The sequence below is a fragment of the Mizuhopecten yessoensis genome, unplaced genomic scaffold (genome assembly GCF_002113885.1).
Source record: "Mizuhopecten yessoensis strain PY_sf001 unplaced genomic scaffold, ASM211388v2 scaffold10565, whole genome shotgun sequence".
Taxonomy (NCBI): domain Eukaryota; kingdom Metazoa; phylum Mollusca; class Bivalvia; order Pectinida; family Pectinidae; genus Mizuhopecten; species Mizuhopecten yessoensis.
In genome coordinates, this window is record NW_018408610.1 from 114,382 (window position 1) to 121,205 (window position 6,824).

Consider the following 6,824-nt stretch of genomic DNA (forward strand, 5'->3'; position numbering starts at 1 on the left):
ATGCTGTTTTCATGAATGCGTCTAACATTTTCAACCCTACCGATTGTCATACAAATATATAGATATTTCACGATATGATTAAAGGACTAAGTCCCGTGGACGAGGCGGGACCTGGGATAAAGCATGAATGCATTGATGTACAATGAGAGTAGATATTATACGAACTACGCAAGAGACGTTAAAAAGGGGGGAAACAGAAATGCTTTGTTAAGTTGAATGTCAAACATTACATATATAATTTATAAAAAAAATCGTTCTATTGATCATGTATATCCGACTACCATATATTACATTTTAATGCACACTCTTTTGACTGCATTGCATGAATTGAGTTTAGCTGAGAAATTCTCTTTGAATTTGTGATATAAACTATTCTATAGTCCGATATGATCGATATGTGCGTTTATCTAGCGAAAAGATTAGCCATCGTTTAACGAATACTAAGGACAAAGACTTATTTCTGCTGTACATGGAGTTATTTTCTGTTAAGATTGTTGAAAAAATAGCCATAATATCTATAGCTTGTGAAGCATATTGAGGTTACGGTGCTGTATATAATAACAACAATACTTCATTCAAACTAAATTCGTTGTCATTGACGGCTTATACAATGAAAAGATGCACAGCAGAATATATCTAAACAGATAATTGATTCATGTCTATGCATAAGAATGAGAATGGTGTTTTAATATCTGGATTGATTGAAGACATGTACAAGATTCCTTTTTGACCCACCCAACTTCGTATTGATTTTGTAAACAGAGGAAGACATGAGTCACGTTTGGTGCAAAAAATACGGATTTTAAGGAGCTCAGGTTGATAACATTTCATATAAACTGTGAGATCCTTTTCTATCCCTGTTAGTTTATTTTTTTCTTCTCATTCAACGTGAACATTATACATGCCAAATTATACCAACAAAATAGTTTCTACTACAAAACATTCCAGACGCCGAACAACAAAGCCATACAAAAAGAATCTGTTTACATAAAGTTACGTCATCGATGATATTTAAATGAAACATTCTTAATGAGTTTAGTACAGGTAGACAGACTAGTGGAGAGTGTACCTGCAAACCTAACATAAAGAAAATAATTGATTGTTACCATGAGCTATCGACATAAGGTGTACATATAAAGACTTTGGATATGTAAAACGTGTTGATTGTTGGTCATCTTAGCCGATCACCTTTCGTGGGTCGTGCTTCGTTCGTAAACTTTTACATATTTAACGTCTCCTGAAGAACCGGGTAACGGAATCAGCCTTGTTGGAAGCGGGTATCAAAATATTGTATATCGAGGTCAAGGCAGGGTTGAAAATTAAAAATAGACTAATATCAAAGAGGTTCTTCTTTAGACCTAGGTGTATTAGATGGATAGAGAGAGAACCACGGACTGCATATTTCAGTTCCCCAATGTCATTCATTCTCCCTTAAGCCTAGTATATTGTGTATCCCTTTCGCCTTAGAGATCGAGAAGTTGTAGGACATGTTTTAAAAAGTTGCATGATAGTTCTTAGTTTGTCTGTAGAATTCGAATAACAAACTAGCCTGATATTTGGCCAGCCCAAAATTGGATGATGTCCAATATTTTGGTAGCCCAATATTGAATAAGTATTTTAAAACGTCCTACCTCCGCTAAGTATACATTGGACCGTGATCATGTTGGAGCATGATATTTAAATTCAACATTTTCAAGGTGCTAAGTACAGGTAGAATTATTGATTGGGTTTGGGAGTGTACCAGACAAGTGACATAAAGGAAATACCTGGTTGTAGTTATCGATTTAAAGGGTCTATTTAGTCAAACGACACCCTAAAAATCGAGTAAATACTAAAAGTACATATATTCTAACGAAAGTTTACGAAGTTGATAATGATATGTCCTGCAGCAAACGTCCAGTGTGGTGATGCAAATAGCTACGACCGAAATAGCGGTGTTTGATGATGACCAACTTTGTTCTCCTCCTGACAAATTTGCGGATGATGGTTCGCGGTTTTCCAGTTTTGAAGTTTCCTAATCTGTGACATATATCGATGTCGTCGGGAACGATGTTTTTGTTTAGTTTTAAATTGGAGTTGCACACTTTGATTATCTTATCAACAGAATCTTCCACAGTCTCGGTCGCGTTCGTGTCGGATACACCATATATTCGGATACTATTGGCGCGTCCGTGTTGTTCGAGGTCATTCATTGCCTCATAGTTCTCCTCGATGTAGTCGCGTTGCTTACAGATTTGGTTCTTTTGGGCCTCGTTGTCTTTTTCAAGATGTTGGACAGACTCCTTGAGTGTCTGATTTTCGACGATAAGAGTATGTATATCTCCTTTGAGTCTTTCGATGTCTTCATTAAAGAAGTCTCTTACATTGGAGATTTTCTCGTCGAATTTATTGGTGAATTGTTCAATAGCAAATTTTAACTGGGTTTTGGTGATAAGGTGTTTTATTTGCTCAGTAAGATCTTCTTTAGATGAACGTACCAGTCTCTCTATCCAATTGAGATGTTCGCCAAGTTCCATATCTTTGCTCGAGTCAGTAGTCTCGTGTATGTGCTCAGGAATCAAATCTTTCTTTTTTTCGGCGTTCATTTCGGGTATGGTTTTTTGTTTTTTGTCTAGTACTTTAGTTGTTTTTTTCTGTCTGTTTGTAACTTTTTCCTTTTTTATCTCCTTTACATCGGGAGTTTCATTTAATTCTGATGTTTCCTCAAAACTGCAGTCAGAATTGGAACCTCTAGTTTTCCGTTTTGACGGATTAGATGACATGCTATTATTTCACACAAATACCAACATAGACGCATGTAAACATGTGAGAGAGCACTGTTTGTTTATAGTTCAATATCTGTGTTCCTGTGTGCCATGTACGAGATGGTCAAAACCGGTTTGGTTGGTCGCACAGGTACAGTTCAGGTAGTAGGACTATATACAGGTCTTGTGTCCGACCGGTGTATTATTTATACAATGTTTATAAACGACATAAATTGATTTTTTCCGGGGGTATACTATAGACTCACCGCCTCCAACAGGTCTTACAATGATGTGTAGTGTCTTTTTATGGAGCGAGGTCTCTTTCGCTAATCACAAGGAACGTAAAATTGTCGGAGCAGTGTACTGCTTGTGTCCATTCGCCCACCGGAAGTTCTTTTTTTAGACATGACCTTCGCTGTTAATAATACGTTAAACAAAATAAAACCAAACCAGACGGCTACGTCGTCTGTCAGACAAATGTCGAACCAAAAAAAAAGACGTCTCTAAGACAATCACTATACTGACAACGTCTTCTCTAAAACAATCGCTGTACTCACTATGTCATCTCTGAGACAACTGCTCTTCTGAATACATCGTCTCTAAGACGACTGCTGTCATGACTTGGTCTAATATATATATATCATATCTCGGTAAAAAAAATTGAATGATTCAATTTTTGTTTTCGTATCATTAGAGAAAGTGAAGTAAATTAATATTTTATAGTTAATTTATTGACATTGATACTATGTCTAAATGAACAAATTATTGCATTTACATATGTATCATTTTAAAGCAGGCTGTGTATAAACCGGTCAATTATTATGGGACCAGCGTGGGCAAGTGTATACAGAGACCGCTTTAGTATCGTGTGGCAAAGTATGAGCTTGAGGCCAGATCATTATGTAGAGTTTTTAAACATTCGTCGCCTGTTTATACATTGTGTGTGTACCTACGCATAGGCGTTTTTGTATCTGTTATGCCGTGGCGTACATCTGGGTATGGTATATTGTGACAAATAGTGAAGAAAGTGTAGATTTGACATAGTCGTGGTACGCCAAGAAATACAAAAAAGGCAAAAACCAAAGGTAAGCATCATTTTATCTATTTAGGTTTCGGTTTTCGTGCCAAATATATTGTTTTTGTTTTGTACAAGGATGAATAGTTAAATACAGTACCAATCTAAAGTTGTGTGACCGCACAACGCACCAAAAATACCGTGCGCACACCGTGCATACATCGTTCACACAACTGTAACCGTTAGACTGTCAAGAATGGTTTTAGCTCCTACATGTAGCTAGGTACCAGAACAGGTAAACAACAATTTGATGAGTGACCGGAGTTTTACCTGGCCTGTGCCTGGCACAAAGAGCTGCTATTTGAACCCGTATGACCGTCATGAAAACACAACTGGACGTTTAGTACTTGTTATTTGCATTCGTTTTCGTCTATAGCACCCCCTCACCTGGATTTTCACGACTTGGCGAGTTACGTAAGTGATCCGGGTGTGGAAAAATACGGTCCAGCTACAAATTGGCTATGTTTACCTATGTTGCCGAGACTGTGTTGTAATTGTTCATGTGTCGAGTAAGGTCGTTTAAAAAACACCGAAAACACCATTTCTAAATTTAATAAAGTATAGACAGAAGGATAAGCTTATAGATGTAGCTAGAATATAGAAACCTACTAGAAAAGTGTCAAGAAAAACAAAAGAGGCAGAAAACAAAGGTAAACGTCGTCTTATCTATTCAGGTAATAGGTCACCGTGCCACATAGTTTGTTTTTATTTTTGTACAAGTACGAATCGTTATAAACAGCACCCATCTACGTGTTTGTCATTCTTGACAATTCTAAAATCATGGTACGTTTTGCAACAGTGTGATAGTTGTTGTTGTTTCGTGTTAAAATAATCTGCATTTCCTGGTAACAGCAAATACGTTTAGTTCAATAAAACTGGATATGGAAATATGTACTGTTTTAAACGTTGCTCCATTGTAACTGTAATGTGACCTGACGGAAAACTGTGCCGGGTTGTCCCTGCAACTCTCTTCTTCCTAGTGTCTCCCTTGACAATCCCTCACTTTTGGCATTTAGTTGAGCGTTCACGCCTGTGCGAAGGCTTTGGGCTCTGTCCATTGGCCGAGACATACCAGAGTCTGTTAAAATGGTAGTTTCTACTCCTGCTTTACGCTCAGCATTTTAGGAGTGGGAGGCCTGGTTTACCCGTTGTCAGTATAATGTGACCGGGTGGGCTCTCCTTGCTGGGTGTCTTCGGCAGTATCTTCCAGTGAGGTAGCACTATAAAGTCGGCATTAGTTCCGCGCTATCATAAGAAGACAAGCACGAACATATCGCAGCCTCCCAAAACACACACGCATACACTACACGCATGCATCTTGCACACAGGGGAGGCCGTCCTTAAATGACCATAGCTGTTGATAAGACAATACGCTAACCAAAACCAAACGAAACTGTGATGGGTGCCTTTGGCATGGTATTTCAGTGACGCAGCACTCTAAAGTCGGCATCAGTTCCGCGCTATCACAAGAAAGCGAATACAACAACATACCATGCTTCCAGCACACATACACATCTGCACGTATACACAACACAAATGAAGGCACGTCCTAAAATGACCTTAGCTGTAAATAGAACGTTAAAAAACAAAAATAAAACCAAAATCAATAATTGAAAAAAAGGGAGAAAATGAATGCAATATCATCACACGAAAAGCCCTTAGAGCCTATTCGCTCATATGTTTATCGTATTGTGTAATTCGGAAAATACACAATTCCTCACAACGTTTAATATCATATGTCAAAGAACCAGGATGCGTCATAGTTTACAATTTCATAATTTCTAACTGTGGGTTTAAAAAATATACCCATACTATCTACCTACACGTGACCTATATACGCTGAATCGCACCTTGCGTAAACGTCTTACAAATGTACAACCTATTTAAAGCACCGTTCAAAAGACCATATGCATAGCAGTTATTTACATAATACTAAGAGTTTTTGCCACATAATTAAAACGCTTAGATATCTTATAGTGTACAACGGGACATTTTAATGTTTGCGCTAAGTATGTCCATTCAATACTTAAAGGTTCCCTATGCTTTTGTACGTAAAACACAAAAGAATTCTGTTGTAGCATTTCGTACAAACGGTAATCCTCCTCTATGTTTTTTGTTACAACCGTAGCTCAAGTGTTGGTTAGAGCGACGGTATAGTGCTTTGATGTCCAGGGTTCGAATCCTTTTTCTCTCATTTTTGTCTCTTTACACTCAGAACACTGTTTCGTTTAATGCATCTTTTTGATTTCCCATGAATCCCAATAAGGAATGTTTATCTTTACATAAATGCGTTTGAAATTACAGTCATGCCAATGATAGAGTGTCCAATGTATGGTTACATTTTGTCAGTGCTACAGGTATCCTTAAACAGACTTATATCTGCCATTAACATTTGTGTGCCGACATAATTCTTAAAATATGCCGACATGGTGATAACGTCTATGAATATGTCGCAATATTTTCAATATATATCAACATATCTCTTTTCAAAGACAATTTTGCAAGAAAATTTATCACTTTTGTAGGTAACTCGCTTTCATATCGTCTCTATTCTCGGAGTTAACATTGCCTGATCATATTTTTTTCATGCACAAAACGAACAGGGGCAGTAAACCAATCAATTGCCATGAAATTGATCTTGTGATATATTGATAGCATAATACTACAGGGGTGTCAGCGTTTCAGTTGACAAACGGAATGGAATGAAAACGCAATGAAAACGCAACGAGAACGAAATGAAAACGGAATGAAACAAGGCCTAAACGGAACGGAACGAAAATAATTTCACTGTTTGGAACGAAACGCGAATAGAACGGAACGAAACGTGTTTTGCTCACAGGAACGGAATGGATTGAAAGTAGGTGGAACGAAACGCGAGGAATGATTGAAAACGAAATGGAATAAAACGATCTGAGAAGATAACTATTTTAATCGAGATTTCCTATCTATAGTGGCTAGTTACGATAAATTAGCAGTAGATAATAATGTTTAGTAAATAATTACAA

General features: G+C 37.4%; 1 protein-coding gene across 17 annotated transcripts in view; it reads left to right on the forward strand.

Moving 5' to 3' along the window:
- LOC110461109 (dentin sialophosphoprotein-like) overlaps positions 1 to 6,824 on the forward strand; it is a 95,120-nt gene that overhangs the window by 49,265 nt on the left and 39,031 nt on the right. Inside the window, exon 1 of one of the 17 annotated variants that reach the window (XM_021514398.1) lies at positions 3,698 to 3,829. The exons of the other annotated variants lie outside the window; for them this stretch is intronic. The gene's annotated coding sequence lies outside the window, so the exon portion shown is untranslated. Of the gene's footprint in view, positions 1 to 3,697; positions 3,830 to 6,824 lie in introns of those variants that run through there. 17 annotated transcript variants of the gene reach the window in all.